The 8994-nt window shown below is 40.8% G+C and overlaps 1 protein-coding gene across 1 annotated transcript in view; it reads right to left on the reverse strand.

Moving 5' to 3' along the window:
• The window catches only part of WSCD1 (WSC domain containing 1), a 259167-nt gene extending 256330 nt beyond the window's left edge, over window positions 1-2837 (reverse strand). Inside the window, exon 1 of the mRNA XM_063956006.1 lies at window positions 2399-2837. The gene's annotated coding sequence lies outside the window, so the exon portion shown is untranslated. The remainder of the gene's footprint in view (window positions 1-2398) is intronic.
• Window positions 2838-8994: the final 6157 nt, after the last annotated feature.

The raw sequence follows: 8994 nt of genomic DNA on the forward strand, positions 1-8994 counted from the left end.
CATCTAATTGAGGTTGTTGCATTTATCATTTGATTGATCTTTTCACAGGGAAAGTTTATTATGTAGAGCTTAGAAAGGATAATGAAGTAATGGCTCTACAGAAACAGTCAAACATATCAAGGGGAGTAATAGACCAGGTGGAGAATAGTTCTAGCAGAAACTTGAGGACACATCTGAAGTGTAGACAGAGAGGCTGACAGAATACTCAAGAGTGTACTATAGCGAGAACAAGTCATTGATATATCAAAGTGCTAAAGTGGGGTATACTATAATATATGAAGGATAAACCCATTGGATGGATGTAAGAATGCTGTAACAATTCAATGAAAAACGAAAAATACATAAAATTAGCCAACTTTTAATGTCAGAATTAAATTTTTGTGTCAGGGCTTTGGAGAATGAGATTCTCTGATTATACAGTCAATCGTTAAGCTTTGGAAGCATATCTAAAATGTGACCTGTAACATAGCAAAATCCAAAACAAAGTATACATGCTGTAACATTCCAACCAGTCTTTACATCTAATTAAGGGATCAGAAGCTACCTTTTATATAAACAATCAATGAACAATATGCTAACGTCAAATGAACAAGTTTGGGTAGGGAGTAATGGATTCTTGGAACACTTTATAGTTTATTGTCATTGCAAAACCATACACTGTTGTTATCGAGGCAAAAATCAAATATATGCATATTATCAAATCCAGCTCTACAATATTCTGCAAGGCAATTTCAAACTGGCACATTGAGCTCATTATATATTGGTAATATATTTCTTATGCTATAAATCATTTTTCCAAATCATATTTTACATATACTGTTTAAGAAGGTTAATTTACAGTCTTGCCCAGAACCAGTAAATCAAAACCTACATGTAATGGAGGGATTAAATATGATTTAGAACAGTGACTTAATGGATGCCCTCTCAGCTAGTCCATTTCTTTTCTAAAACATTTTCTTAAGTTATGCATGTTTCCTTTGTCTTTTAGCAAGTACAATACTGAGGTCTTCCAAAAGCACCACTTATATTTAAAAGCTATAATATTCAGCACTGAATGATGTCCAATCAAATGAGGTAAAACTTGGCTTCACTCACTAATAACATACAGTCACACTCACGCACTGTACTATACATCTAAAAATTATGAAAGAAACAGAAAAAGCAAGAGCAATGAGTTAAATGTTGATGCTAGTGAGGCCTGATAGGGACATGGAATACATAACCTTTTGGTCTTTCATGCAAGGGGTTAAAAAGCACTCTGAATGTGTTATAATCAATACGTTCAGTTATATTTTTGTACAGCTTCTCTGAAGCTCCAGCTCCTTAAAGACACAGAACAACTACAACACTAGTCAGAGAAATAAGTAAGCATAAACATACCCAAATACTGTATCATGTAAATATAAAACAGCTGCATATAACCAATTTATTTTACTAAATCACTTTCATTTTCATGGTGAGCTTGGCATCTGTAATTAAAAATGTGCATTCTACTTATGTACTGTCAGCCCTGCACTGTATATATAGTCCTGTGCATAACCAACAACCAAACATTTGAAACCTGGGAATGGTTATAAAAGCTAATGAAGGCTGACTGGATATAGTAAATAGAAGGAGCTTAAACAGTGCCTGCCATGCGCTATAGGTGGGGGTGATGCCTAGGAGTTTGAATATGGTTACAATGTATTATAAGCTGATTTAGCAGCAACATAGAGAGTACAGCACCTACAGTAACAAAGAGTACAGGACCATAGCCACAGCATAATATAAATAATATACTTGTCCAAAATACTGCTACTGATTAAATGTGTTATTGAAAGCAGCCCATGTATATTATGTTTATATGTAATGTTCTATAATAAGGTCCAACTATGACGTATAATATTCATTTTATTTAGCCTTTTGCAACTGTTCATTCAACAGATCACTGCTGGTAGAGCCCCATTGAGAGTTAAGGCAGTAATATATTGTGAGTTATAAAGTTGTAACAGTATTTCACTACAGTGTAATTGTCTTAAGGGTAAACATTCTGATGATGCAACTTTGGTACCTCTTGTTCTCTAGGCTCTGGGAACAGATGAGCCAAAATCAAGCATCCCCTGCAACCAGTGCACTGAAGTGTACACTAACCCGTGCAGTATGGATGTCTCCTAAATAATGTGCATTATTAGTGAACAATAGTGTACAGTACATACTGTAAATGCAACAGCCTTCAAGCAAGTACAGTGTAGACTATTCACTATGAAAGAAGGTAGAAAAGTGGAATACTGTGCCAGTGCAAGGAATGTAGAATATTCCAAACTGCATCACACCATGTAATCTGTAAATAAACACATCTTTAGTCTGATAACACCAACAGATCAACAAGAGCACAGAGATGTGACCACATGAAACTTACCTGTTACAAAGAAAACAGGAGGAGGGAAAAGTAAGAGGTGAACACTCCAATAGACTATGAAGAATCAGAGGATACATCCAGCTTCCTTTGGCATTCCATGTTGTCTGCAGGCTCAGGACAGGCTGAGCTACTCGGTAACCAGCACACAGTGCTCTCTGCCTGCGCTCATTCTGTGTCTCACTACCTCCAGCTGTTTATATCAGTAACTAGCCGAGCAGCAAGCTAGCAGCCCCAGTCCGCGCATGCTCAGTGCTGCTGCTCTCCGCTCACAGACATCTGCGGGGTCCTAGCGACTACTGCTGACCACAGCACAGAAGACGCCGGCTCCGGTCCAGCTGCGCTCCAGCTGCGACACCATCCTGCACCTGTACACACGGGGTGCCCGGGACGGCTAGAGTCATCACCTGTAATGAGGATGCACTGCTTTACATCCTGCTGATGCATTAAGTGCGGATGCTGTCTGTTTCCTTTTCTTCTTTCTTTTTCCACCACATAATTAAGGCTTGTACGACAGTACATTAGATATAGCGCAGATGCTGACTGATTAATGCAGTCAAGTGCATAGAAGTGTCGTTAGCTATAATTAGCTTGTAATTATTTTTGTATTCGTTATCTTATAATTATGATGTAAACCAAGCCCCTTGGTGTTTAATAAAATATTACCAGTTACAGCAGTAATAAGTAAAAATAAAAATAAAAATCTATCTGTATATATATATATATATATATATATATACATATATACACACACACCTGTGCTTGTCTATCTATCTATCTATCTATCTATCTATCTATATCTATATATATATATATATATATATATCTATCTATATATATATATATATATATATATCTATCTATCCGTGTTGATCCTGCACTCACATCCGTCAATCGTCACTGATTGGGGTGCTCCCAGTGAGCTCCACCAGTCTCAGGTACATCCACAAATATAGACAAAGTTCCAGTATCCTGGAGGGGCACTCCCCTTGAGAAAATTACTCAAGTCGTCACTTCAGGGTTTTACCATAGGCTTTATTGGGTCGACGTTCCGTCTCAAAAGCAAGAGCCGTTCTCAAGTCCACATTCCTGTGGAGCTGCTTTAATTATCATTAGTGAGTATATGGCTAGTGATATCTGGTGTTTTTGGTACCTCAGAGGTCCCCTCAACCTCCTTTCATCCTTTTTCTGACCTTGGCACACTTTATCTTTGGTGCTAGGCTGTTTTTTACACGGTGGTGGTATTCACAGCTTGGGCCTGTGAGATTGATTGTAATTTTGTTTGTTTTTCTTCTTTTTTTGTAAATTGCAGTTTATGTCTGCTGATTTGACTTATTCTTGATGAAATGGTATATGGCTTGTCTTGAGAAAGGCTCTTGCTTTTGAGCCGAAACGTCGACCCAATAAAGCCTATGGTAAAACCCTGAAGTGACCACTTGAGTAATTTTCTCAAGGAGAGTGCCCCTCCAGGATACTGGAACTGTGTCTATATATATATATATATATATATATATATATATATATTTAAAAATACCTCTATCAAGCAGCGGCACTGGGAGACTGTCAAGTATTTCCAAACAAAAGTGCTTTAATTCATAATGCCTAACAAACAGCCAACGTTTCAGGGCACTAACACCCCTTTGTCAAGGTGAAGAAAAAGTTTTGCTTGTTGTGCGTATATGAATGTGTGCTAATTTGCTTTTATTTTTTAATAAATGTTGAATCATTACTTTTATCAGCCACACCATTATTTTTTTTTAGCAGTTTACCTTTAATAGCGCTGTATCTTTGTTTCCACTGAATTTCATATATACTCAGCTTATATAGGTCAGTATTAGCGGAGCAAATGATAGAGGTGTCTGTTCCTCAAAATGTATATCATCCAAGACTTTCAATTGTTCCGCCTTATACAACACTCTCTTTGTGGTGCCAATAAAACACACTCTTTGTGGTGTAAGCATTGTATGGGTTCCTTTTTTAGCAAAGAAACACAACTCCTAAGAGTAGATCCTCATGTGAAATTCAGTGTATCACAATAGAAATCTGGATGACTGTTTCAGGCACCGTTTGAAAATCCTTTAGGAACTCTGCAGGTGTAATGAGCAGAGAAGAGGCTGGAGTGGCTAAAAAGCATTTTGCTGTGTAGACAGCTTTTTCAAAGGTGTGTATGAAGACTGTTGTCTCTGTAATGAGTTAGTGGTTTGTCCAGTCCAGAGTAATGAAATGCATGTGGAGTCCTTTCTGGGGTAATGAGCTGCTGGGGTGCCTTGTCTGAGGTAATGAGATGCTGAGAAGCCCTGTCTGGGTTAATAAGGTGCTGTGGTGTCCTTTCTGATACAATGAGGTGCTGGGATGCCCTGCCTGTGGTATTGAGGTGCTGGGATTCCCTGCGGATTATGCGGTGGGTTGCCTGGTCTGGAGTAGCAATACAGAAAGTAGCTGGTCTGGAGTGACTATGTAGTGCGGTACTTGGTCTGGAGTGATAAGATCATTTTGGGGGATAGAGGGGGGGGGGCAGTGATTGAGAGCCTCCCTTTGTGGATCTCTCTGAAGGTCCCCATAGTCCCACTACCTGTGGAGCTGCTATGGCCTGGCAGGATTGTACAACATGGTCATTACAGCGTGTGCCTTCTCCAGGGGCTGGCTGGCAACTTTCAGCCTGGGGGGCAGACTCAAGCAAGCGTCCCAGTTTTTCTCAGGGAATCTGCAGTCATGTGGCCCTGAAACACCTAAATTGCATTGGCCGGGGGGCAGATGGCACCATACCCAACCAGCCCCTGGCCTTCTCACTGTTTTGTGAATTGCGATAACGAAGGCTTAACTACCATAGGTGCAGCAGGTCCAGCTGCTATGTGGTTCACATTTGATGGGGGGGGGGGGGGGCGCTTTCCTCTTTGACTGTACCATGTTTAATGTGAGTTTTTTTGCTACTTGTCATTACATGGGGCCCAGAAAAATGTTTCTATGGGGCTTGCAACCACAAATTACTAGTTGTTCCCGTGCATGGGAGAATAGGGAGTAGGAGAGAGACTATGAGGGTTAAAAAGAGCAGAGAGATAGAATATAGGGGGAGAGAGGGAAAGATGGAGGGGGATGGAACAGATGAGGGTGATAACTCATTAGCTCTGATTCAATGAGGCATTGGAAGGTAAATTACCTTTGTTTTACATGGAACATTAGTTAGACATTAGCATTACTTTACAATATTTTGCTGTTGTGGAGGGGACTCTTTTTCTGCTATATAACCACAGTATGTGGCACCCTCCATGACTACATTATCCTGCTTATAAGGGGGGATGCAGGAGCAGGCATACGCCTATTTACATAGTATCAAATATGCAAATGTAACTTTTTAATCTCCTTATATTTGTAGAGACAGAATTGGAGAAAGAAGGAGGTCGAGTACAGTAAGCATCAACAGGACTGGTTCACCCAATGGTGCTAAAGGGGGGAGTGTGTACTTATTACTCATGGAAAGGCCTGTCTAAAGAGTCCAGCTGTAGTTGTGCATAGTTGTTTTCCTTCTTCTTCTTCTTCTTCTTCTTCTTCTTCTTCTTCTTCTTTTTAACTGGTGTTGCCATGCCCCCAAGAGTTGGCCACACCACTACCATTAACCTGGACCGTCATAGCTCTCTATGGCCCTGGGTGCACTGTTACAGACTTGCTTCTGATTAGATGATTGTGGATTAAGCTGTCCAGCTAATACCACTTTCTTCATTGATTATGACTGAAGGAAGTGCCAGTTTTAACTGATGACTTTTATGTAATTATGAAAAATGTAAAGCAGTAAAATAAAGCCTTTCAAATCATTTCAGCATTCGTTTCAGCATTACAGTAAATCTTGCCACAAAATCTCTGAAATTTCTGCAATTTGTACTGTTTTCCCCTACTGTACTGTACTTTATGTTTTTTATATTACAATAATTAGTGGCTACTGTATGTACAGGTATGTGTCTCGCTAGCAAAGTGAAAGTCAGCAAACATTTTTATGCAGAAAATTACATTACTACTATGTTTGGGTCTGCTTATGCAGAAGTATGTGGTTAGTGTGAGGCTACACCTTTAAAAATAGTACCGTGAACTCTTTATTTTCCCTTCTCAGAAACCAGTTTACTGGTTAGTTTTCCCACCTTTTCTCTCTGATTATGAGATATGTATAAATTATTTTGTATGTCTATCACATGCAGTTTTGTGATGACATATACTTACGTTTTTTTTGCTTTTAATGGTTTAGCTAACTTTATGCTATTTTTTGTATACTTTTATTATGGATAATGGACTCTATTCAGCTTCAGTTGCAGTTTGGCTAAAACAGCAAAACTGCAACTGCTATCAGTCGCTTGCTGGGGGCCACCCAGCACAAGGTAAGGCTGCTCAGCATGCTAATGGCCAGCAATTCAACTGCGATTGCATTGCTAAATAAGGGAAGCCCCCTTGCCTACGCCATGTTTCCCGTCGCAGCGTCCGCACGTGATGTCATGCAGCCTTCCCATAGTGGCCCTCATTTCCAACACCACGCCCCCGCAATGTTGAGACGATGACCCCGACCGCCCCGCAAACGCCTCTACCTGTCAATCGTATCAATGCAATGTGATCGCATTGCCAGGCCCACACACGTGCAGAATGGTACCTGAGCATGCGCACTGGGCCGAGATACGGCATAATGCGAAAGCATTGTATTTGCTAATGATGCCGAATAAGGCCCAATGTCAGTATTATTTATTATTAGTCGTTTGAATCATTTTTGTCCCCTTTCTATCTAACGAGTAGCATATTGCTTCTCGTCTGGCCTGATTTGTTGACCTGTATCACCACCTTGGTAGCAGCAATGACACCACCTCTGGCCAAGTAGAGTGTCTATGCCTCATATGTACTGTAGTGGACTTTGGAATCCCAGACACAGAGATGATAGTTAAATTAGAAGCATGGGCAGCCAAATGGAGAATGCGCTTCAACACAGACAAGTGTAAGGTAATGCACTGTGGTAACAAGAACAAAAATTACACCTACCTACTAAATGGGGTAAAATTAGGGGATTCTGTACTGGAAAAGGACTTAGGTGTCCTCATAGATAGCAAACTAAGCAGTAGTACCCAAAGTAGGACTGCAGCAAAGAAGGCTAATAAGATATTAGCATGCATAAAACGGGGTATTGATGCTAGGGACGAGAGTATTATACTCCCGTTATATAAATCACTAGTGATGCCACACCTTGAATACTGTGTACAATTCTGGGCACCGTACTACAAAAAGGATATCCTGGAGCTAGAAAAGGTTCAGAGGAGGGCGACCAAACTAATTAAGGGCATGGAGACGATGGAATACAAGGAAAGGCTTGAAAGACTAGGCATGTTTACATTGGAAAAGCGGAGACTAAGAGGGGATATGATCAACATCTACAAATATATTAGGGGACAATACACAGAGCTTGCGTGGGACCTGTTTTTGGTTAGATCATCACAGAGGACTCGTGGACACTCGCTCAGGTTAGAGGAGAGGAGATTCCGCACAATACGGCGTAAAGACTTTTTCACGGTAAGGACAATACGTGTTTGGAATTCCCTGCCTGAGGGAGTTGTAATGGCGGAATCTGTCAACACCTTTAAGAATGGGTTAGATAAATTCCTAATGGATAAGGATATCCAGGGGTATGGTGCATAGTCATGCATTATAGTTACTATAAATAGGGATAAAATGCAACGGCTGACAGCAGCATCAGTCAGAAATTTTAGTCAAATCATCATGCATAGGAGACCACAAATAGGTTGAACTCGATGGACAATTGTCTTTTTTCAACCTCAGATACTATGTTACTATGTTACTATGTCTTGGCGAACACTTCATGTCACCAATAACACTTTGCAGGCTTTGCATGACCTTACCTTCTCTCGGTGGCTGCCGAGGCACCAGCATGTTCTTCTGGGTCCCAGTGGAGCTGTGAGAGTGCGGATATGTGCTGCATCAGCATTCTGGTGAGTAGTTCTCCACCTATTCCTTACCCTAATGGCTAACCTTAACCTCCCCACGCAGCCTTACCCTAACTTTTATGGTGGTGGCTAACCCTGTTGGCATGTCAAAATTGTGAACCTGTCGACAGTGTGTGTACTGTATGTCGACCTGGTGCCTGTTTACAGCTTGAAATATGTCAATGTTCTGATGTTAACATAGTGGTGTCAATGTGGTTACTGTCGACCATTTCATCGGATACCCCACCTCCGACTAAATTGTGCCCAGGTTACAATTCTGAATCATTCTGAAGCTGTGGTGGCAGGTAGCTCCAAGACATCTATTAGCAGACACAGGGCTGTTACTAGGGTGGTGGGACATGTGTCACGGCACAGAGCGCCGCCAGACAGGGCTTTGGCAGTAATGTGTCTGACTACAATGCAATAGGTCATAGGTGCGAGTCCAGGGTATGACAGTATATATATATATATATATATTTGTGTGTGTGTTTCATATATATGTCATGTGGGCAGGGGCATCATATCACGTGCTTTCTCTGGAATCAGTTTTGACATGCTACTTCCACATGAAGCCATGCCCCTTTTTGGGGCATGCGCCTTATGTCCCTCTTGAAAAGTGTGTGTTCGTGGGGG

This window comes from Pseudophryne corroboree, chromosome 2, assembly GCF_028390025.1.
Source record: "Pseudophryne corroboree isolate aPseCor3 chromosome 2, aPseCor3.hap2, whole genome shotgun sequence".
NCBI lineage: Eukaryota > Metazoa > Chordata > Amphibia > Anura > Myobatrachidae > Pseudophryne > Pseudophryne corroboree.